This window comes from Esox lucius, chromosome 7 (genome assembly GCF_011004845.1).
Source record: "Esox lucius isolate fEsoLuc1 chromosome 7, fEsoLuc1.pri, whole genome shotgun sequence".
Classification (NCBI taxonomy): domain Eukaryota; kingdom Metazoa; phylum Chordata; class Actinopteri; order Esociformes; family Esocidae; genus Esox; species Esox lucius.
This window is the reverse complement of record NC_047575.1, coordinates 31,482,375-31,508,552: the sequence shown is the minus strand read 5'-3', so window position 1 is coordinate 31,508,552 and position 26,178 is coordinate 31,482,375. Positions and strand designations below refer to the sequence as shown.

Genomic DNA, 26,178 nt, shown 5'->3' with positions numbered 1-26,178 from the left:
TTTTGTGATTAGGCTCAGTGTCAACATATGAGAAGTGCCATTTACATACCATCGGAAACAGGCTGCTAGGGGCAGTTATGAACGTATTAATGGTTAAATGTTATTTATAACAAGGTGTTTTCATTTAATCGGTTAAGGACTTTAAGGAGCAACGTAATCCTCAATGATTTGTAAAGCGAATCATTAACGACCAATTGCACTGGGGATATGTTTGTCAGCTAACATCATTCCTGAGAGATATGGCTGGTACATTTGGAGGTTTGTGTGATCAATGGAATTCAATTGGTTATGACTGTAAGGCCTAACCAGAACCAGTCTACATGAAAACTGTGGCTCAGTAATTTACACATTCAGACCAGTTGGGATTACAAAAAACAGAAATTGTCAATTATCAAGCTAGGAAATCCACCAAAAGTTCACAAAGTCATATTAACTGTGATTTCAAACAAAAGTAAATTGGTTCAGGGCATATCCAAGTGAAACCAATCACTCTGATGCCAAAACATCTATTTTCAGCCACTTAAGTTGTAAACAAACCTCTATGATTGTAGGCAAACATACAGCCACTTATGTCGTAAGCAGTCCACTTTATTTCACTGTGTTCTATTTGAATATACAAGACATTCTAGCTCCACAGCGGAGGAAAAAAAACACCATTATAAAGAATTATTTAAAATGTTAGACCCCCAGCAGAGGTAACATGGTTTTGTCTCTTGTGGAAATGTCAAATGATTTGACATGCAAATGATGACCTCTTTCAGGCATTGATTAACATGCAAATGTGGTAATCAAGCACAGCATATTTGCTGGATCTGCATTTCCACTGATGCAATTTGCCTTCTATCGTAAACAGACTGGGTCATTCCTTTGAGCAAAAGAGCTCCTTTACAGAGAAATCCCTCTTCAGTTCCCATACCCATTAAATAAGTACTGATGAGCTGAAAAGTTTACCTGCATAAGGCACATCCCACAATCCCAAAGCTAAAGATCAATATTTCATTTTTAATTTGGATTTACAGGAGTTGTCTACATTTTCTCAGGGTTGCACGTGTACAAATTAATAGACAAAACGGAAAACAACTGTGTGGCTAATGTGGGTAGATTTTTTAGGTTGTACAGCTTGTAGTCTACTTTATTTACCAGAGTCTATTGTATTTACAATAAAGCTTTGATTTACTGGTATGGCACTGTAACATAAATAAGATAACAGCTGAAATCATTTTAGACAAGTTGGCAAGACAGCAAAAAAATAATGTCAGTGATCCCTTAAACATTAGACATTAAATTAGAATGTTAACTCAAGCCAAAGTACAGTTTAGGGGAATTATCTCAGGCAAATTCTATCCTTATTCAGTTGGGACTAATTAATGCACTAAATCTTAATTTAACGAGATAGCAGCAGAATATATGGATGACAAAAGAAAGTGTGCAAAAAGGAAGTAGAGGCAAAGTTCAAACCACAAGAAATTAACAAATGGGGGAGAAAAACAACAACTGCCGGTAGAGACCAAACAACATGCCACATAGTCTCATAGCCTTGAGCCATTTTCGTCTTCCTTCATAAATGTAGATGACAGTGGAGCTCAACAGAGAGCTTGGCAGAGCTCTGTGTGAAGGGATTACAACAAATTGGCTTAGTTTCTCCTTGACCCCCTCCCCTTAAAACACACAACCAGCAACTATAGATACGTTAGAGTTCCTCCACTAACCAGCCATTCCAAACCACTTAGAGCTGGAGCCTTTCTATCAGCACGTCTAGTGTCTTGCATAAACACTTGCTTGCATTTCCTTGCCACCTCTGCAAACATCCTCGTGGTAATGTTTCCCGCCCACGTCAGCGAAACTGTATTGAGAGCATGAATTTGCACATGAATAGGAAAGACACTGAGGTACATAACAGGCTCTCGATTTCAAATCAGCAACGCAAACATTCAAAAGCTTACTACGTGCAAGTACGTGTAATTGCTTTAGATCAGTGGTCTCCGCCCCAGCAACCCTAAAAACAGTCTGTAAGCATCCAAGATCCCCCAAAGTGGGATGAGAATCCAATTTTCCAGAATGCTGGTTCAATAAAATGGCATACAAATAGAAAATAAAAACAGCTTAATGAATCTTTGATGTCTAAATCTGATTCCACTGCTCAGGTGATGTGGACTACACTAAAGTGGTAGCACAAGGGACACATCTCAGATCAACAAAAAAATGATTGTTTTATTCTGTGCTGTTACAGTAGAAAACCCATGCAACACAATTCTTTAAAAGAAATCTATAGTGAAGAAAACCAATACATCTACTTAAACTGAAACCATCTCAAAAAGTTATAAATATTCAACACAAGTTACAGGTATAGGAAGGTCTTACTGTTCAACAGGAAAATGTATGCACTATTGAAAGGACAGGTGTAATCTCATATACACACCTTAGAAGACCAGCTATTGTTGGTAATACAATTAAAACATTGTCTGAACATTCTGACAGGACCCAAGGTGTTGACCCACCAAACAATCAAACTTTATTTACAGTGGATATAAAAAGTCTAAACACCCCTGTTAAAATGCCAGGGTCTTGTGATGAAAAAGATTGAGACAAAGAGAAATCATGTCAGAACTTTTTCTACTTTTAATGTGACCCATAATGTGAACAATTCAATTGAAAAACAAACTTGGGGTCAACCAATGAGAGTCGGAAATGCAGTGTGTCGAGCATCACAAATGGAGAACACAGGACATCGCAGATGCTCGTTGATGTGCGCGAGCTGTGTAGATACAATAATTGAGTAACATGGATGTTTAAATATATTTTGCAACGCTCGCACACGGGACGAGCCCAGTGGGGAATGCATGTTACCCAACTTTTCCAGTCTTTTGTTGCCTCTGTCCCAACTTTTTTGAAACATGTTACTGGCATCAAAATGGCCTTATGTTAACCCTTTAGACCCCAACAGAATTCTAGAATCCTGGTGTGGATTACTGAGAATTCTCAAAAAAGGTATATGTTTTAACACATTTCAAGCAAACAGATATAGCACAAAAATTTAGAACAAATCAAAATGACATGTTATGTTTAAATTACTTTTGTGGTACACCACAAAACATTAGGCACAGACATATAGTGTCTCACCACAGAAAGGGCAAAAGTTATTTTTACATTTATGTTTGTATAGTTGACATTATAAAATAAATAAACATTTGAATGGTCATCAATCATCATTGAGCTACACCTTTGCCCATATGAATTAGCATACCCAGTACACAGATTGATACAAGTTAACACATGAATGAGGAATACACAAATTAGAACTCTGAGAAGTAATTAGCGTGCCCCCCTCTTAGGGAACCACAAGACAATGGATTTTTTAAATATAATTCACAAGCGCTGCAAAATTACACTTGTTTGCTTATTTGTTCTTACTATTTTAAAATAAAACCTTCAATAGTATGGCTCTTTGAGAGAACATAGTCAATTCAATCAGCTATAGTTGAAGTACATATGGTAGCATAAGACAGCATTCTCAACAATGGTAATATACAAGCTTTTTTCTTCTTGTTGCCCTCAAGGAGAAAATCTCACAGTTCTGTTGCATTGAATACACATGGAACATGGATGTTCTCTGTGTGATGTTTGAGATAGCCTGCAGCCTGACCTCCCCCCAGTTAGCTTGCTTGCTAGCATAGTACAATCAATAGCATAGTTCTGCCTATTGAGACTGTGACTTGTTCTAGGCTGAGAAAAGTAAAACAAGGTAGTGTCAACAATAGCAGCCTTATTACGATAAAGCCTTCCTCCACCACGGTCATGGATAAAAATGACTGTATAACCTCACATATCAAAATGGGACTCCTTAAAGTTAGAGCACTTGCTTCAAAGGGAACTGCAGTAAATTAATTAATTACTGATCATAAACTGGATGTAATTGGCCTGTGTGAAACCTGGCTAAAGCCTGATGAATTTACTGCCCTAAATGAGGCCTCTCCTTCTGGCTACACTAGTGATCATATCCCCTGCTCATCCCAAAAAGGAGGGGGGGATGTTGCTAATATTTATGACACAAAATATACATTTGCTCTTAAACACATCACTGGTTTTGAAGATTTACTCATGAAAGCTAGCCAAGCTGATACATTGTTTTTCATAGCTACTATTTACAGGCCCCACAGACCATACACAATGTTTCTCAGTTAGTTTCCAGAATTCTTGTTTAATCTTGTAGTCATGGCAGATACTATTACATTTTTTGGCAATTTCAATATTCATATGGAAGGTCCAATGACCGTCTTTAAAAGGCCTTTGAAGCCATAATTGACTCAATGGGTTTGGTCCAACATGCCTCAGGGCCTATGCACTGCTACAATCATACCTTAGTCTTAGTTGTGTCACGAGAAATAGCTATTGTGGATCTAATTATTTTTCTTCATTATCCTGGAATATTGGACCACTGTCTTATTACATTTACCGTTAAAACAAGAAACCCACTTGAACCCCAAACAATGATTTTTAAAAGATGTAATATAAATTTTCTCACTACTAAAATAATTGTTTATACTCTTCCAGGCAGGCTCATCGGTGAAAGAGAAATTATTCCATCCATCCATCTTCTTCCGCTTATCCGGGGCCGGGTCGCGGGGGCAGCAGTCTAAGCAGGGATGCCCAGACTTCCCTCTCCCCAGACACTTCCTCTAGCTCTTCCGGGGGGACACCGAGGCGTTCCCAGGCCAGCCGGGAGACATAGTCCCTCCAGCGTGTCCTAGGTCTTCCCCGGGGTCTCCTCCCGGTGGGACGGGACCGGAACACCTTCCCAGGAAGGCGTTCCGGAGGCATCCGAAAAAGATGCCCAAGCCACCTCAGCTGACCCCTCTCGATGTGGAGGAGCAGTGGCTCTACTCTGAGCTCCTCCCGGGTGACCGAGCTTCTCACCCTATCTCTAAGGGATCGCCCGGCCACCCTGCGGAGAAAACTCATTTTGGCCGCCTGTATCCGGGATCTTGTCCTTTCGGTCATGACCCAAAGCTCATGACCATAGGTGAGAGTAGGAACGTAGATTGACTGGTAAATCGAGAGCTTCGCCTTGCGGCTCAGCTCTTTCTTCACCACGACAGACCGATACATCGACTGCATTACTGCAGAAGCTGCACCGATCCGTCTGTCAATCTCCCGTTCCATCCTTCCCTCACTCGTGAACAAGACCCCTAGATACTTAAACTCCTCCACTTGAGGCAGGCACTCTCCACCAACCTGAAGTGGGCAAGCCACCCTTTTCCGACTGAGGACCATGGCCTCGGATTTGGAGGTACTGATTTTCATCCCCACCGCTTCACACTCGGCTGCAAACCGTCCCAGTGCATGCTGAAGGTCCTGGTTAGAAGGGGCCAACACGACAACATCATCTGCAAAGAGCAGAGACGAAATCGTGTGGTCCCCAAACCTGACACCCTCCGGCCCCTGGCTGCGCCTAGAAATTCTGTCCATAAAAATTACAAACAGAACCGGTGACAAAGGGCAGCCCTGCCGGAGTCCAACATGCACTGGGAACAAGTCTGACTTACTGCCGGCAATGCGGACCAAGCTCCTGCTTCGGTTGTATAGGGACCTGACAGCCCTTAGCAAAGGACCCAGGACCCCATATTCCCCAAGCACCCTCCACAAGATGCCGCGAGGGACACAGTCGAATGCCTTCTCCAAATCCACAAAACACATGTGGATTGGTTGGGCAAACTCCCATGAACCCTCCAACACCCCGTAGAGGGTATAGAGCTGGTCCAGTGTTCCACGGCCCGGACGAAAACCACACTGTTCCTCCTGAATCCGAGAAATTACATTTGCAAAAAATCAAAGATCTAAAGTCAACACAGTGAAAAATCTAGATATGGTTGCACCAATAAAAACAAAAGAAACTTGCTTCCTGGTACACAGACAATACTAGAGCACTCAAACATGAGACAATGTCTTACGTGGATGCACTGAGCAGGCTACAAACTGAGCAATGGGGAGCAGAAAAGAACTGTCAAAAGACCTGCGTAACAAGGTGATGGACATTTATAAAGATGGAAAGGGGTATAAAAAGATATCCAAAGACTTGCACATGCCAGTCAGTACTGTTCAATCACTTATTAAGAAGTGGAAAATTCCAAGCCAAGGTCAGGTAGACCAAGAAAGATTTCAGCCAAAACTGCCCGAAGAAGAAGAAAAATCCATAGGTAACCTCAGGAGAAATACAGGCTCCTCTGGAAAAAGACGATGTGGTTTGTTTCAAGGAGCACAATACGACGATACTTGAACAAAAATGAGCAACATGGTCGAGTTGCCAGAAAGAAGCCTTTACTGCGCCAATGCCACAAAAAAGCCTGGTTACAATAGGCTCGATAACACCTTGGCCTACACCTTGGGGTCAACTTGGCCTGGTGCTTACGGTCATTGTCGTGCTGGAAAGTCTAAGAGTGTCCAATGCGCAGCTTTTGTGCAGAAGAATGCAAATTGTCTGACAGTATTATCTGATAACATACTGCATCCATCTTGCCATCAATTTCCACAAGATTCCCCGTGCCTTTAGCACTCACACACTCCCAAAACATCAGTGAGCCACCACCATGCTTGTGGGGATGATATTCTTTTTACTATAGGCCTTGTTGACCCATCTCCAAACATAGCACTTATGGTTGTGACCATAAAGCTCTATTTTGGTCTTGTCACTCCAAATTAGTGTGCCAAAAGCTGAGAGTCGTGTCAAGGTGTTTTCGGGCCTATTGTAACCAAGCTTTTTTGTGGCTTTTTTTGGGTTACAGCAGAAAAAGGTGACGTTTCTGGAGTGGCCATCACAGTCGCCTAACCTTAATATCATCAAGCCACTCAGGGGAGATCTCAAACATGTGTTTCATGCAAGACAACCAAAGACTTTGCATGACCTGGAGGCATTTTGACAAAACCACCTGCATAAATTTGAGGCCTCATAGACAACTATTACCAAAGACTGCACGCTATCATTGATGCTAAAGGGGGCAATACACAGTATTAAGAACTAAGTGTATGCAGACCTTGGAACAGGGGTCAGTAAATTTTTTCCATTGTTGCCATGTTTTTTTTGAAGATTGTGTTTTGTTTTATGATTGTGCCATTCTGTTATGACCTACAGTTGAATGTGAATCCCATAAGAAATAAAATGTGTTTTGCCTGCTCACCCGTTATCTTTACAAATGGTACATACATTACCAATTCTCCCAGGGTATGCAAACCTTTGAGCATAACTGTAAGACAGTGCCAAGCGACCATGTAGTGAAAGCTTTAGTGGGTTAGTGATAGTGACAGCATGGTATTCACAAGAGGATTACCAAATGGGGGCGTGGAAAGAGAGAGAGAATCTCCACTTTGGAGAGATGAGAACACATAGTTGGAAGAAGAAAGGGTGACCGGTGTAGCAGTATTTCTGGGGTGATCCATGTCTCCATCAGGGCCAAAAAGTCAAGTGATTGAAGGGCAGCATAGGCTGAGATGAATTTGGCAGAAATGTAGAGAGAAGCTTACAAAATTAGATATTAACACAAAGATACTTAAGTGGGAGAGTTCTTTACTTTCTCTACTAACTCCTGTGGAACAATTCAGCAGTACTTGTTCGTTTCAGTAACGACACAGCCGCTTACAAGATGGCCGATGTCAGCCGCTGCTGGTTCAGCCGACCCGGAATTAGAACTGACATGTTGTTGCCCTCACTGTAACTCCCCTGGTCTCCTGTGTTTGACTATATAAGATAAAGTTTGACTATTTCACTAGACACCATTAACCATTGTGTTAAACTGACTAACGTTTTAACAGCTTATTAGCCAGTAATAGGCTTACTAGTATAATTTACTAATTGGAATAGTTATAAGTATTGAGCAATTGCTAGCAAGACTGAAGATGATCTTTACACTGCCAAAGCTTTTTCATTTCATTGCACAACAGCATTAGTTTTTTTTTCCATTTGTGAATGACATTGATACGATAACTATCAAACTGACTTTCTCGTCAAGTGAAAAGACAAGAGAATCGTGGAAATCCCTACTCTTTTACTGCCCAAGGGATTGCGATCTAGCCTATATAACCCAAAAAAGCATGCACAGATGTGTACTTTGAAAATCCACCAGAAATAGTAGCAATATAACTGAAAACATTTTTACTTTAGGCTAACTATGACATTGCTACTGAAGGTTGTAGCCAACAAAGTTTTTGTCTATCCAGAACAAATCCTAATGCATAAATCGTTTTGACTGTGATGAGATTCTAACGCAGAAAACTCTTGTTTGGCAGTACGCGTCTCTAACCACTATGATATTTAACATGGGGTAGCCCGTCAGTCAGTCACTCACTCAGTAAGAGCCAATCGCTCTTCTTGGCCGGCTCCGCTTATGCGGTCCAGCAAAATCACAGGCTGTATTCATTATTTTTTTAAATTACTACATTAATAAATGTAAGTTTTTTTATCAAAATGATTATGCAGCTTCTGAAAAAATTAAGAGACCACTGCACCTTTTTATTTCCTTTCCAAAAAAGTTGAAAAGGAAGGTTTTGAGTGAAGAACAGAAGGGTTAAAATTAAGAGACCACTGCAAATTGAACACTTATTTTCCTCACTCAAAACTTTCCTTTTCAACTTTTTTGGAAAGGAAAGAAAAATGTGCAGTGTTCTCTTAATTGTTTCCGGAGCTGTATAAATTACATATTCAAACAGATACTGTTCAAACATTCCTAAACAATAAAATAGACATGTGGGTGGGAGGGGGGATGGGATGGTGTTGGTTTGACAGATCAAATTAGGACCAGAAGCCCTCACAAGGACTAGAAAAAAACATGGAAACACTGCCCTTATTAGGACAATTTGCAGGTATCTGTGAGGACAACGTCAATTTCTTATTTAGTGATTAGGTTCAGGGATAAACTTGTAATTAGGGATATGCATTAAGGCTGCAGCATATTTGGTTAGGTTTAGGATTAGTTAGGCATTAGGCTAGGTTAAGTGTAGCCATTAATGTTTCGTTGTTGCAGTTAAGGTTAGGTTATGGATAGTGTGTATACACAACACTGTGGGGGGATGTGTGTTCCTTCTTGTGTATGCAAACACAATATAATGCAGGGTGATAAGTGCTTGCCCATGATGTGTGGGAATGCTGCACTTGTCACATTATTAAAAATGCTGGCATTCTTAGAATATTTTCATTCTTAATTATTTTCAGAGAATGTTGTGAAACACCCAAGGACTGACCATGCCACTGGGTTGTGCAAGAAGGTGGTCAGCACCTTTTTCTTTAGCTGGAAGAGGAGAGGGCTGAGCTCAATCTACCCACTCACCAACTCATCACAGAGTCCCCAACCCAGTCGGGGTCAAGACAGAAGATGTTTGAACGAATCCTGGAATAAGAAAAGGCCATAGCCCAGGCCCTGCACTCAGAGAAGAAAAGCAGGCACCTGGTGCCCAGCTGGCAGGATATCGACATGTTGGAGTCAGTGAACAAAGCCATAGGCCCACTTCAGGAAATCACTGATGCGCTGTTTGGGGAGGACTACGTTAGCGTCTCCTACCTCTAGCCTGTGCTAAACCTGTTCAACAGCAGCCTGATGCAGCCAGAGGACGGTGAAAATTAGTTCAGAAAGAAAAGAGTGCCACACTACAGTATCTCAATGACAAATATGAAAATCCTGCCACAGTTGAACTCCTTGATATTGCCTCGTTGGTGGATCCCCGGTTCAGGACAACATGTATAGACAAGATGGAGAGCATCAAACAAAGAGCTGTTTAAGTCTCTGCTAGCTGGGGAAAGCACACATCACGCTGGCACAACTGTGCACCAAAAAGAAGAAGAAAGTGAACCTATGTCTAAGAAGGGCAAAAAAAAACAAGCTTCCAAGCTTCTTCAGGAAGACAGCGCTGTCTGCCCCAAAGTAAAAAAAGGACAACATCAAAACTGAGTTGTCAAGTTACTTGATGTCCCCTGACACAGACCCAGACAAAGACCCACTTGAGTGGTGGAGTTTCCATGAGGCCAACATCTCAAGACTGAGTAAGCTTACTAATAAGTATCTGTGTATTCCTTCTACTAGTGCCCCTTCGGAGGGGGTCTTTAGCGCAGATAGGAACACTGTGACATGTCACAGGGCATGCTTCAAGCCAGAGTCAGAAGACAGACTTGTGTTCATCTCCAGAAACATGTGAAGAACAAAGTAAAGGAAGATATTTTGTTTGACAGAATTATTATTGTGCAATCATTTTTTTCCCCTTCTAATATTTTGTTTTAATTGCTTAAAATTATGAAAGCCTGGCAAGCAGTGTTGTTCATCTGTTTTGCAATAATATGTCTAGTTCATATTGAGGCCTTGTATATTGTTATTTTAATAAAATAAAACATTATAACAAATATAATTATGTTTTTTTTATAGGCTTTTTAAAATTTGATTAGAGAAAAACCAGAATAAATTAGATACATATGATTCATCCAAACTTTTGACTATAAATGGAGATATTACTTTTATCAATATTAGAGCTGTGCATGGCCACGCAGTCATGTCTGAACAGGGAGTACAGAAGGGGACTGAGTATGTAGGTCAGGGTCAGTGCAGAGGTAATGTTGGTCTAAAGAAGTCCAGGATCCAATTGCAAAGGGAGGTGTTGAGACCCAGGGTCCTGAGCTTAGGAACAAGCTTGGCAGGCACAATGGTGTTGAATGCAGAGCTGCAGTCCACGAAAAGCATCCTTATGTATGTGTTGCCTTTTTCCAGGTGGGAGTGTGCAGTGTGTGTTGTCTGGGTGGTGGCATCGTCTGTAGATCTATTGGGGCAGTATGTGAATTGAAAGGGGTCCAAGGTGTCAGGAAGGGTGGAGCTGTGAGTACTGACCGCTCAAAGCACTTCATGATGACTGAGGTCATTGCTAAAGGGCAGTAGTTGTTCAGGGAGGAGTCGCAAGGTTTCTTCGGTACAGGGATGATGGTTTTGTGTTTGAAGCAGGAAGGGACTTCAGACAGAGACAGGGAGAAGTTGAATACGGAAGTGAAAACCTCTGCTAGCTGGTTGGTGCACCCCTTGATGACACGGCCTGGAATGCCATCTGGCCCAGGTGATTTCCATGGGTTTATTTATTTAAGAGCTCTCCCCACATCAGTCATTGTTACGGACAGAGTGCAGTCATCCTGGTCCTCAGCAAAACACCTACCACAAGGAATTGTGTCAGTTGCCTTTAACTGCACAGTAGGTGTTGAGCTTGGAGCAAGGAGGCAGGATATCCCACAGGTGGTATAAGGTACCGTTTCAGTTAGTAGTTCCAAGTATGGTGAACAGCGCGCAGCAAGAACAGCAACATTCGTGCTCCAGATTGAGTAAATCATAATGGAGACCCCTCTGCCCCTTATGTTTACTTGACTCTGAAGATCTGTTCTACCGGTAGATAGAAAAACCAGCAGGGATAATGACTGGGTCTTATATCAAGGAATCTAGCCAGGTCTCTACAAATGCTAGCACACAACAGTTTGTAACGTATTGTTGAAAGTTAATTTGTGCATGTAGTTTATCCATTTTGTTTTCCTCGGATTGAACATTTTAAGTAAAATGCTCAGTAATGGAGGATTGCAGTATCTTATAAATAGGATGCCGGCATGTTTGCCTTTCTTTTTTCTCCTTCGTTGGCGTATTGGTAAAAAGATTAGCGGCAGAACAAAGGAGTCATACCATGTGCTTTGGTGAGTAGTGTAAAAGTCCATATTCAATTATGAATTAATTTCCAAATTGATTGTACTTTGTGAGTGACAGTGTGGCATGAACAAAAATAAAAACAATATATACAGAAATAAGGAAAAAACGACACAGTGAATGCAGAGCCTTTGTCAGTGCAACCTTTCTCGACGGTGTACCTGTGGTTGAATGCTTGGCATAGTGGGTAGATTGACTTCCTGCCTTTTGGGCCCTATCCGGGGTTACCCTCAGATAAGGCCACAGTGTCACTGGACCCCCATGTCTCAGCCCTAAGGTTTAACACTGTTATATTATTTTGCTGGAAGAGTAGGGTCAATTCTCCCTTGACATATCCTTGTTAATATAAGGAATGTGTTCCCTACATTTTCTGAGTCTCCTGCTCTGTTTAAACTTAGGAGGACATAAGGTTACACAGCTTCTGCAATGGTTATTTCAAATAACTGTCACTACAGCAATTGCTAACAATCTATTGCTAACGTTAGCAAATTAGAAATAATTTTTTGAATGAATGATAGAGGTAGCTAGAAAATCTACTCAATACTTACATAACTTCTAATTCAAATGTCAATAAATAATGTGTAACTTGTTTTTCGGCTGTTCAGTTGCAAAACAAGTTTGTATTTGACTTGTGAACTTCAAGCCCTCTACAGCAACGTTCACCATCATAGATGAATTGAAGGGAAACTATTGCAGTTCTTTACCTTAGATTTGGCCAACTGAAGTGATGTAAGCACAGTTGTGAACACAAAAAACATACACAGCACTGCAAAATAATCAGTTTCTCTGGTTTCAGAATTGATAGGTATGTGTTTGAATAAAATAAAATGTTTTATTCTATAAACTACTGACTACATTACAGTATTTATTTGTAGAAAATAACTGGTCAAAAGAACCAAAAACATATGCATTGTTTTCAGACCTTAAATAATGCAAAGAAAACTAATCCATATACATTTTTCAACAACAAAATAGTTCAGAAATCAATATTTGGTGGAATAACCCAGATTTTTTATCACAGCTTTCATGCGTCTTGACATGCTCTCCACCAGTCTGTCACATTGCTGTAGGGGTATTTTATGCCACTCTTGGCACAACAATTTGATGGCTTGTGACCATCCATCTTCCTCTTGATCAAATTCCAGAGGTTTTCAATTGGGTTCAGGTCTGGAGATTGGGATGGCCATGACAGGGTCTTGATCTGGCTGTGTGGTATGGAGCATTGTCCTGCTGGAAAAAACAATTCTCAGAGTTGGGGAACATTGTCAGAGCAGAAGGAAGCAGGTGTTCTTCCAGGATAACCTTGTACTTGGCTTGATTCATGCGTCCTTCACAAAGACAAATCTGCCCGATTCCAGCCTTGCTGAAGCATCCCCAGATCATCACCGATCCTCCACCAAATTTCACAGTGGGTGCGAGACACTGTGGGTTGTAGGCCTCTCCTCTAACCAATAGATGACCAGGTGTTGGGCAAAGCTGAAATTTTGACTCGTCAGATAAGATGACCTTACTTAATTCCTCTACGGTCCAATCCTTATGGTGTTTTGCAAACTTCAGCCTGGCTCGTCTTTGCTTCTCACTGAAGGGCTTTTTTATAGCTTTGCACGACTTCAGCCCTGCCCCTAGGAGCCTGTTTAAAACCGTCCTTGGCGTGCACTTCACCCCCGTTGCTGTTTGCCATTCTTTTTGTAGGTCACTTAATGTCATCCTATGGTTGTTGAGTGACATTTGAATGAATTGACGGTCATCTCGGACAGTGGACAGTCGTTTTTGCCCTCTGCCAGTCTGTAGTTTTGTTGTCTCAAATGTCTGTTGCTTGAACTCATTCTTATGAACCGCAGTCTTTGAAATTTTCAGGATGGAAGCAACCTGACGCTCACTGTATCCCTCTGCCAGTAAGGCCAGAATTTACCCCTTCTTTTCATCACTCAAATATTTTCTTTTCAACTTTTCTGTCATGCTGAATAGTAAAAAAGAAAAATCTAATTACCTTTGAGGTACTACTTGCACTGTTTTTGCCATCCAGCTAGTCCTATTGCAAAAGGATAGTGATGACAACAGCAGTGTTTTTTTATACTTTTCCTCGTTAAATTAGATTTGGTTCAGGTAATCACATAATCAGTACCTCTTTAAGTAAAGTGAGGTGTGCCTGTGTTGTAATTTAACAGACACTGGAATGAAATGGCTGCCATACATGTAGAGATGCTGATCTAAGAAAAATTAGGAGCGGTCTCTTCATTTTTTCCAGAGCTGTATGTTGTTATTTTCATATTAAAAGTGTGAAAAAATATTTTAGTATGTATATAAATTTATGAAAAAAAACATGATAGGGACATACTAACTTGTAATCAATGTAAGTACAATTATATAAAATATCATTTTTAGCAGACAACATTTTCCAAAGCAAATTTACTATCATGATTGCATAGATACCGTGGTGAACCATGACTACTGGAGCTAAGCCCTCAGTATAGGAAAACAGATAGAGAACTCTGATGCCTGTGTATACAGTAGTGGTGGGGAGATCGATCCCAGAATATCGATACTACAGATACGTCTAATTTTTGAGGATTGATTCTAGCGTCAATAGGATGGATACCAGTTTTAGTTGTTCTCTTCTAAGTTGTACCCATTTCATCAAAGAGTAGGACTGTTACTCTGAGCAAACAACATTCCGTGGTCGTGCTTCTCCAGCTCCACTGCTGTTGCTTGTGACTGTGCACTCAATCAATGAATAAAGCTCGCCGCACCGAGCACCCTGACTACCTGCACCTACATTTATTGCATGCATGAATGCCATGGCTGAACGAAAGAAGAGCATTGTGTGAAATACAGACTATATTCAGACATTCAGTTAGTATATTTAGCCCATTGAAACATATATAAATTCCATATTTTAATGGAATTTAAAATAATATACCTCAAACCTGAAACATTAATTTTTTTTGTCTGTCATAGGCTATAGACGTAATTATTTTAAAATTTTACCTAGGTGATTCCCCAAGAGCTCTGGATATTAAAAGAAACTCTCCGCTACATGGAAGTACATAAGCCACTTTTAATAATGAAAAGTATTGTAATCAGTAATATATCAGTAATAATCAGTAATATATCAGTATTGGTGATTCTGGCCCTCTATTGCTCGGTATCAGATCCAACCCAAAATGTGTGGTATTGCACACCCCTAGTATACAGAGCATGACTTGAGACCTATGTAGGAGAAGCAATTATTTGATGACATAGTCAAACAGTCCTAAGCCAAGCCTCGGCTGTGGCTCAAAGAAGCAGCAGACGAACACAACGGCTGCAAATATCGATAACACCTTAGTAACATCTGCCATAACAGTCACTCAAATAGTGGCGGAATAAATTCAACCACACAACTACTCACATTGTTTCAATACCACGAACAGTATATGCTGTCAGAGAGAAAAAGGTTGCTTCCAATCGCAATTTCATTAACTTTTTTTTGTTTTCACCACACGACCAGTGATCTGAAGTTGAAATAATGCTACACACTGTATTCAAAATTATATGAACAAGATAGCAACAGAAAGCAAGCTGTGGATGAAAACAAGATGTCCACTCACCAACATGATTATCAAATTAAAAAGTCCATTCTCCTGACCTTTTTTATGAAATTGAATTACGGCAGGTTCACGTAGCAGGTCGTTTGATTTTAAATCCGAAATACATTCTTTTTCGATTGAGATCAAAGTCATTCTTACCATTCTTATGTACACTCAATGCAAAAAGCTCCAGCTAGCTAAGCTCAAACGTGCCAAAACAAGATAAGGCTCGCTATTGGCTCTGAATTAGTGACATATACTTAGGCCAAGAGGGCCTTGAGGCATCAAACAATTGTCCCACCTTTTATATTCTTCCACGTAACGCAGGTTTAAGCGCAATTAATATCATATAGGACCAGAAGTTTACTTCCTATGCCAGTTGTTATTTTTCTGTTTTGTTGTGAAATAAAGTTACAGTAGTAAAATAAAAGAGGAGACCTGTTTTGGTGCTTTTTTGAGGCTATGGAATTTTAAGCGTAATTGAGGTTAGAATAGACTAAACGAAGGTTCGTTTCAATTCACTTGCTATGGGGACACGCTAGCGTTACAGCTCAGCCAGCGTTCTTTTGCCGTTTTTGAGGCTAGGGTGAATTTTTAATGCGTTCTATTGTCCTGCCTAATACTACACTAAAAAGGAACACATCGCTAACTAGCTTACACCACAGTAAACTACTTACCCTCGTAGTTGTGCAGATAACTCGATACGTAGAGTTTGAATCCCTTGTTCCGCTTGCTTGTTGGAGCAGGGGACCAGGCATCAACAATTCGATGGATATCACTAATGCTTATTTTAGGCAGGTCTTGGAGACATCTACTAAAAACTGAAATTTTGGGTGACGCGGGTGATCGCCTTAAGTAAACCGGAAACTGATATGCTGACATCTGGCTAAAGCGGAACTCCGTCCATATGCTTGTGCACAGAGCCTATTGAAAAACAAACTGAAATCTTTGAGGGGGAAAAATACAAATCTCACAATAACCTGGTTGCATAAGTGTGCTCATCCATAAACTAATACGTTGTTGAAGCACCTTTTGATTTTATTACAGCACTCAGTCTTTTTGGGTCTATTAGCATGGCACATCTTGAAGTGCCAATATTTGCCCATTCTTCTTTGCAAAAGCTCTCCAAATCTGTTAGATTGCGAGGACATCTCCTGTGCACAGCCCATTTCAGATCACCCCACAGATGTTGTACTGGATTCAGGTCTAGGCTCTGGCTGGGCCATTCCAAAATGTTAATCTTCTTCTGGTCATGTGCTTTGGGTCGTTTTCATGCTGAAAGGTGAACATCCCCTTCATCTTCAGCTTTCTAACAGACGCCTGAAGGTTTTGTGCCAAAATTATTTGGAACTGTTCATCATTCTCTCCACCCTGACTAAGGCCCCGGTTCCAGCTGAAGAAAAACAGCCCCCAAACCATGATGCTGCAACCACCATTCTTCACTGTGGGTATGGTGTTCTTTGGGTGATGTGCAGTGTTAATGTTGCGCCAAACATACCTTTTAGAAGTATGGCCAAAAAGTTCAACCTTGGTTTCATCAGATCATAACACATTTTCCCACATGCTTTTGGGGGACTTGATGTTTGTTTTTGCAAACTTCAGCCGGGCTTGGATGTTTTTCTTGGTAAGAAAAGGCTTCTGTTTTGCCACCCTACCCCATAGCCCATTCATATGAAGAATACGGGAAATTGTTGTCACATGTAGCACACAGCCAGTACTTGCCAGAAATTCCTGCAGATCCTTTCATGTTGCTGTAGGTCTCTTGGAAGCCTCCCGGACCAGTTTACTTTTTGTCTTTTCATCAATTTTGGAGAGATGTCCAGTTCTTTGCAATGTCTCTGTTGTACCATATTTTCTCCACTTGATGATGACTGTCTTCACTGTTTTCCATGGTATATCTAATGCTTTGGAAATTCTTTTGTACATTTCTCCTGACTGATATCTTTCAACAAAGAAATCATTATGGCAGGTGTGTAATGACTTCTGTTTAACATGAGTTTGAATGTGATTGGTTAATTCTGAACACAGCCACATCCCCAGTTATAAAAGGGTGTGCACACTTATGCAACCAGGTTATTGTAAGGTTTTTATTTTTCATTTTTCCCCCTCGAGGGAAGATTTCAGTTTGTTTTTCAATTGAATTGTTCACATTATAGGTCACATTAGGTGGCAAAAGTTCTGATATGATTTATCTTTGTCTCACTTTTTTACATCACAAAAACCCTGCATTTTCACAGGGGTGTGTAGACTTTTTATATCCACTGTGTATATACACTCACCTAAAGGATTATTAGGAACACCATACTAATAATGTGTTTGACCCCCTTTCGCCTTCAGAACTGCCTTAATCCTACGTGGCATTGATTCAACAAGGTGCTGAAAGCATTCTTTAGAAATGTTGGCCTATGTTGGCCAAATCCCAGTTGATGGAGATTTGTGGGATGCACATCCAGGGCACGAAGCTCCCGTTCCACCACATCCCAAAGATGCTCTATTGGGTTGAGATCTGGTGACTGTGGGGGCCATTTCAGTACAGTGAATCCTGCTGGAAGTAGCCATCAGAGAATGGGTACATGGTGGTCATAAAGGGATGGACATGGTCAGAAACAATGCTCAGAAACAATGCCCAATTGGCACTAAGGGGCCTAAAGTGTGCCATCCCCCACACCATTAAACCACCACCAGCAGCCTGCACAGTGGTAACAAGGCTTGATGGATCCATGTTCTCATTCTGTTTACTCCAAATTCTGACTCTACCATCTGAATGTCTCAACAGAAATCGAGACTCATCAGACCAGGCAACATACTTCCTTCCAGTCTTCAACTGTCCAATTTTGGTGAGCTCGTGCAAATTGTAGCCTCTTTTTCCTATTTGTAGTGGAGATGAGTGGTACCCGGTGGGGTCTTCTGCTGTTGTAGTCCATCCGCCTCAAGGTTGTGCGTGTTGTGGCTTCACAAATGCTTTGCTGTATACCTTGGTTGTAACGAGTGGTTATTTCAGTCAAAGTTGCTCTTCTATCAACTTGAATCAGTCGGCCCATTCTCCTCTGACCTCTAGCATCAACAAGGCATTTTTGCCCACAGGACTGCCACATACTGGATGTTTTTCCCTTTTCACACCATTCTTTGTAAACCCTAGAAATGGTTCTGCGTGAAAATCCCAGTAACTGAGCAGATTGTGAAATACTCAGACCGGCCCGTCTGGCACCAACAACCATGCCACGCTCAAAATTGCTTAAATCCCCTTTCTTTCCCATTCTGACATTCAGTTTGGAGTTCAGGAGATTGTCTTGACCAGGACCACACCCCTAAATGCATTGAAGCAACTGCCATGTGATTGGTTGATTAGATAATTGCATTAATGAGAAATTGAACAGGTGTTCCTAATAATCCTTTAGGTGAGTGTATATATATATATGTATATAGATAGATAGATAGATAGATATATATATATAGAGAGAGAGAGATCTGTAAAGGCATCTTGGCTATCAACAGGGCATCTCGGCCACCTATAGGGCATCTCGGCTAAATCGGTAGGGCATCTCGGCTAAATCGGTAGGGCATCTCGGCTAATCGGTAGGGCATCTCGACTAATCGGTAGGGCATCTCGGCTAATCGGTAGGGCATCTCGGCTAATCGGTAGGGCATCTCGGCTAATCGGTAGGGCATCTCGACTAATCGGTAGGGCATCTCGGCTAATCGGTAGGGCATCTCGGCTAATCGGTAGGGCATCTCGGCTAATCGGTAGGGCATCTCGGCTACTCGGTAGGGCATCTCGGCTACACGGTAGGGCATCTCGGCTACTTCAATATTTATAGGGCCTCTTTGCACTCTGGACTTAAATATCTGGATGATAAATATTTCTCATTCATGTCAATGGGCCATTACAGCTTTTTATGAAAAAATACACATAGAACCAAACATTATTCCTTGTAAGATTACATATCTCTCCTGTCTATTTGTAATGATGCCCTGTAAACTAAAAAACATTAAAGCTAGAAATCAGTAATACATTTAAACAAAAATTTATTGAGTCCATTAGCCTAACCCTAATTCACAAAACTAAATTGATGTTAATAGATATTTTAGAACATTCTATGACATGGTATTTGAAGTGGAGAGGACAAAAATATACCTTCATTGCTGTTAGAACCATGTCTTATCATTCCAATAGGGCCATTACCATAAATAAAGATAATCTATAGAATTCTTATGATGGAGTTGTTCCAAAAGGATGAATTGAATGCTTTGTGGGTTACTTTTCAGGATCAATAACTGAATAATTCCACTGTAGAATTGTCTGATCTGGTTCCCTACAGATAACAGTGTGAAATTGCTAGATGTAATCCTCCCAAAATGTTAACTATTGTTATTTTGGTATGGTTGCATGTTTAGTGCAGTCACAAACGGTCAGAATTGTATGTCAATTTTGACAATAATTTTGTAGATTTTTGCCATATCTTGGCCTTAGATAAAGATACAGGCAAGCTACTTCAGTTACTCCATCAAACTTAGCCCCCAGTTGACATATCCAAAGCACCAGTCTCAACTCTTAAGCTTTCATATTTTTCAAAGAGGTCATGGGTCGTTCCGTAAAGATAAATTGTATATTTAAAAGGGTAAAAAATTGTAGGATCAATAACTGAACAACTCATCTAGTTACAACCTATAGATACAAGGGTGTAGTTGACAATTTAAAAGTTCCAGAATGTTACCTATTGTTATTTTGGCATGGTTGCATGTTGAGTGTGGTCTCAGCTAGTCAACACTGTATATACATGTTGATAACTATTTTATTTTAGCATAGCCACTTCACCCATTTCTTCAGACATAGCCCACTGTTGACATATCCAAGCACCAGTCTCAACTGTTAAGCTTTCATATTTTTCACAGAGGTCAAGGGTTGTTCAATATGAATGAATTGAACTATTTCAACATTAGATGGATGTACAATCATGCAATCTAGCGATATTATTTCCCTCCGTTTGAGACAAAAACAAATGACCATGGGGAGAAAGAGAGAGAAAAATCGTATTACTAGCTACCTAGTTATGATCCCTCAAAGACTGAAAAAAAACTATAATTCTCAAACCAAAACCAAAATTTCTGTTTGTAGCATTGAAAATGGAAGAGGACAGAGATAGCCATGTGTTAATTTATAAAAAAATATAAAATTTAAATATTTATTCAAGAAGAGAGAGATGGTAACCTAGAGGCCCTAAAATACTTCTAGAGAGAGAGAGAGAGAGCGAGCGAGACATTTGTGACTGATCCCCACTGCATGGACAACAATGGGTGGGAACCAAGCATTGCATGACAATGTAGTAAATGTGATTCATGAAGCCTTTATTAAGCAGTGCTTATTGTACATTTTCTGGTGATAAAGTGAAATTGTGATGGCAATCAGGGACAACAGACACCAGCATTACTGTGTTAAACACAGTTTAAGGTTTGTTGTATAATATTTGAAAAGGGGATGAGCAGAACCAAAACAAAGAAAGTATTATTTAAAAGCCCCTCAAACTGATCTAACCTAATTTAGAAAATCTAGTCTACTTAACTACCCAAAATACAGACAGTGGTCTGCCCAGAGTCTTACAAGTAAATGCTAGGTGCAGAATGTAAGCCCATGGGCGGCATGCCTATATGCACTCCCTATGTGCAATCCCGTTCCCCCAGGGATAAACAAAGACAAGTCACATATGACAAATGAGTGCCTAGTGCCAAAAAAAAAGTAAATTAAACACCAGTAACCACAAATGGGGTGGCAGTAACACAGAGACAACACGTATTACATACCCAGACAAAACACTGGACAAACTCTCCCTACTCCGTGTATGTAAATATCTGGATGTCAGAATTAATGTCTGTATGTCTGAATGTCTGAACCTAGTTCTGCCATGAGAATGAAACCTTTATTACACATGATAAATTATTAGAAATGCTTTCTTACAAATGTATGTAGTGCTTGTGGAGGCATTCTGAATCATTTGTAAGTGCAAGATCAATTAAAGTCGGGCTGAACATACTGACTTTTCACCCAAATACCCTGATACCCAAATGTATTTGTTACGTTTTGAATACAAAAATATTTTTATTTCACTCAATCAATTCAAACACAAATGAATGTTGATATACAATATAATATATATATATATATATATATATATATATATATATATATATATATATATACATATACATATTTATCAGGCAACTGTGCATATAGATATTCACTGGTACATTTGTCAACTCTAATTAAAGGGCAGATAAAAGTGGACCATAGGGTCACATGCTGTGGGATGAAAATATGGTGAGGTCTCAGCGGGGGGGGGGGTGAAATTGTCATTACTCAACAATCTTTTGATGTGTGTTGTTCCCACTACCTCCCTGCTTTCTCAAGCACTGCACACACAACCTACTGCCTTCCTCCGTCCTCTCTATTTTCACTCTCCATCATCCATTTGTCCACCTTTCATTTCCTGGCTCTCAGCCACATTAAATCGCTCTGGCTAAAGCTTGGGTATTTGACAAACAGACCTGGGGAAAGATTTGAAATGTTGCCGTGGCAACTCGGTGGGCAGACTAGTGGCTTGATTGAGAGAGCGCTAGGACAACAGAAAGGTCACGACAACACAATGGCGCAGGGTCACGACCACTACTGCACTAGAAGGCTACAGCTGTGGTGGCATTTATAGCACATATTTCCCCTCAACAGGATGCATAGACTGGACGAAATCATTTGCCACTTGATTAAAGCCCCTTCTTCATCTTGCAAAAGGTGGTATTTGAAGAAACCTTTGCATCTGCATTCTATAATGGGCTTAGACCCCAGCCCTAAATACAACACATGCTTACCATATTGTGTACATATATGGTAGGCATTGTATTAATATGCATTTAGAAAAGTATACAATTGTTTGCCAGAATGTTGCTATGGTTAAATAACTATATTTTGTGGCTAATTACAAGAATATTTCATCAGTATTATATGGATATGCTGTTTTGCGATCTTTGACTGAATAATCATCAACGGCTTGACCTGTTGATAAAGAGGGAATCAAATAATGGCGATGTTGTTAGTATTATCGGACAACACAATGCTGTCAGTCCTAATCAATGTGTCCCCAGGGTTTTGATGTAGCCAAGCGCAAATTCTGCTGCCTCTAGCACTAAGTAGCTGTTGACATATTCTCAATCCCCTTCATGGTTATATTTAGTATTTTGGCTATTTGACACATACCAATATCCATTGAAATAAAACATTCACAATGAGGTAAAATGATGTATTGAAAATGTGCTAGATGGCAGAATATTTGTGCGAAAAGGTGATTTGTGTAACAGGAAGAAAAAAAATCCCTCCTGAAAATGGCGACGTTAACGCGTTAGTATTTCCCTCTGTGGCTGATGGTGCTAGTAACACAAAGCCTCTTAAAGAACTAAAGCTATGTTGAAAAGTCCAGCAGAGCAGGGTAAAGCACTTGATTAAAAATGTACATAAATAAAGTAAATACTAAAGAAGTAGAAATTGGTATGTTCAGCCACCTAGTATCTACAAGGAGCACAGGGTAGGAAATCGTTTGGTTCATCAGCCACTGTGGCTGGTGGATGCGCATGTTTTACCAGCCCCTTAACATTTTTACCAGACACATTTTCACTTCAAAATGAATGACCGAAAACAAACACGTAGATGTGTTTTAAAATCTAAAAACATCTATTGAATGTGTATTTCAAAGAACAACAAACATGACAAACATGAGCAACATGTCACTTACTTATTTACTGACTGACTGTCTGGCCCTTGTTAAACAGCGTAGTGTTTAGAGACACAGACTACAAAACAAGTCCCCCGTTCAACTTCAGTCTCAGTCAAAACACATTTTGCCTGAGGATTTGTTCAGGACAGACAAAAACTTCGCTGGCTACAACCTTCAGAAGCTACGTAACAGGAAGCCTAAAATAAAACAGTTCTGTTGGATTTTAGGATTTGTTCAGGATAGACAAACACTTCGCTGGCTACACGATTCTCTCGTCCTTTCACTTGAGTCAGTTATCGTCACCTATATTTATAGTTATTGTATCAATGTCATTCATGAATGGCTAATAAGCTGTTAAAACAGCCAGTGGCAAAAGCCATACAGTTCATAGATGCTATTTGTGGTGGAGGTTAACTTAATATTAAACTTTACTCAGTTTAGCGCAACACTTAATGATGTCTAGCGACATATTCAAACTCAGTGTAATGTTAATGCGTGACAAAAGGATCTAATGTTGAAATGCTATGCCAACTGTGGACCAATGTATAGTTTTGTGGTGCAGTGGGTAAAGACACAGCCTCTTACGTGGGTGACATAGGTTTGAATCCAGAGAGGGCAACAATTATTATTATTTTACATTGCGGGCTGGTTGAACTAGGCTTGCCTGTTTTCTTGTTCATATATACATATACAGCTCCAGGAAAAATTAAGGGACCACTGCAAAGAGTGAAGAACAGAAGTGTTCAATTTGCAGTGTTCTCTTAATTGTAACCCTTTTGTTCCTCACTCAAAACCTTCCTTTTCAACTTTTTTGGAAAGGAAATAAAAAGGTGCAGTGGTCTCTTAATTGTTTACAGAGCTGTATATGAATGTGTCTGCTGTTTGTCCGATGAAAGCTGACGACAGTGCAAACAGTACATTTGCTCTGTTTGTTCATCATACACCAGCCAATCCCCCACCTTTCTGGTGTCATCCTGTTGCTTTTCAGAAAATAAAAATGTCTTCTTTGCTTTAACAGGGTCTGTTTTTTTGGCTGATGTTACTTTTACTGCTGATGGCCTTTTTATCCCAGCACTATGCTGCCACATTTCTGCTATCAAGCTAGCTAGAATGAAAGCAAAATGTTTATCTCCGCACATATGTAGAGCTACCACTTGTTTTACAATGCGTTGACAGATTTTGACCCAACGCTCTTGCCACCCAACAAAGCAATGCGCTCATGATATATGTGGTTCAGATAGATTCCTTGGAGTTAATTTGTGTTTTTCTAAGATTAACACGTTCTGAACCGTCTTTTTGGCTAATGTCTACCTGTCACTGTGGTGGGTAATTTTGGCAAATTTGTGTGCCAAAGCAAAATATGACCTGCATTTGGTCGGTAGCGGGTGTACATTTCCTACCCTGAAGGGGCACAGCAGAACACTTACAATTTACCATTATAGCCCTAGCATCTAACTAGATAACATCTGTCCAGTTTGGCATTATAGCCAATGTTATACATTTGTTTTGGAATTCACATTTGTATAAATTATCCTGCCTGTGGTGTCAGACAAATATGTCTGTGATCTGTCTTAGGCTAATGGTGCCTGACAGCGAAGGTAGCACCGATAGTAAGTTAGCAACAATAGTGACAAGTTTGAATTCTAAATAAAAGGAGAGGCTGGAAACTGAAGTGCATATCAAATTAATTGAAAAGCTGTAGTGCCAAAGAACAACTAGCCCTTAAAGAGTAACTCCCATCTTCCATTTCAGTTATAGCACTTCCCTTCAAAATAATTCTAAAGTGCTATATCCCTCCCAAATGTTTTCTGTATTTCAACTGCAGTACAGGAATATGCCCCATTTCTGCAGTTGAAACCTTAGTCAGTGTCTAAGCTTGCTCTGCTGACTGGGCTAAAAGATGTGATAGCAAGTTCCTGCAATCAAATAAAATTTTCGTGACTGAGCGAAAAGATCTAGGACTTCTCGCCTCCAGAACAGCCAGTTCAACAGATGGCCAAGATCAACCCGGCCCAGAGCCGTGTCAATTTGAAACGATAGCACCACCAGATCAACTGGACCAGGCAGGAGCAGAGGCAATGGAGGAGGGAGAAAAGAAGTGAGCAGTGTCCCATTGGTACTGTACTTAAGCCACATGTCACTTATAATATTAGTTTGTGAGCTGCGGTCAGACACCCAAGCCCTTGGTTTTCCTTTAATATACAAACTCAGTTAATAATTTTCTATGCAGGCACTGCAAAACCAGTCACCTAGAGAATGTGTGCTGCAGGGAAATCATGAAGGTATGTTTTTAGTGAACATTGTAGAGTCTATTTACAATATCAATTAATATTACTAGGAGACTATTTTAATCAATAGCCCATCTCAACATTGGCACGATGCCAACTGCTTTTACTGTAACCTTTGAGAAGGTTTCACACAGTAAAATGCAAAGCAAGTGAAATTCATATAGGGACCGTCCCTTAAGGGATATAGGAATGCCTCTTTTGTGTGCTTCCATGTCAAAATTTGCATTGGCCGTTTTGAAACATAGGAGCAGCAAATAGCTTGATTTTGAAACAAATCCCCCCAAAATATGACATATACAATGAACAGTCAAAACGACAACATGAATGGATGTATTCCTGAACTATGGCCAAAACATCTGGTTTCCAGTTTGTGATTTAATAAAGAATTTGTATTTCTAAGAAATATTGCACCACAAAACATCTAAACTCCTCCTTTAAATCACATCTTATGCCTCTGAAAATCCTCTATTTGCACCTATACTGCTATTCTACATAATAACATTTTCTCATTTTATGGCACACAGCGATATTTTAATCTAATTGCCATCAAAGGAGCTGGGAAGCATTAAGCTTTTAGAGAAGCAGCCTGCTCTGTTCTCTTCTGTTCCACCCTAATGCTCCGGTGCTTAGCAATGACACCGTCATCAATCAAATTGCCTCAGTATGCACTGATTAAGAAAAATACAGTATCGCAGAGGTGCAATGCCGTTGATGGGGCTCAAATCAGACAATTATCCACTTCATTAGAACATGTGGCTCTGAGAATCCTCATCATGAAGTTTACAAGTTTCTGAGTGGAGCCTTGTCACTGATTGTTGTTTACTACAAAGTTCTAGGTTGTATTCATTAGAGCCAAATT

General features: G+C 40.2%; 1 protein-coding gene across 6 annotated transcripts in view; it reads right to left on the bottom strand.

Annotated features, from left to right (window-relative positions):
- The window catches only part of ntm (neurotrimin), a 541,786-nt gene that overhangs the window by 87,998 nt on the left and 427,610 nt on the right, over positions 1 to 26,178 (bottom strand). The gene's annotated exons all lie outside the window — the stretch shown is intronic.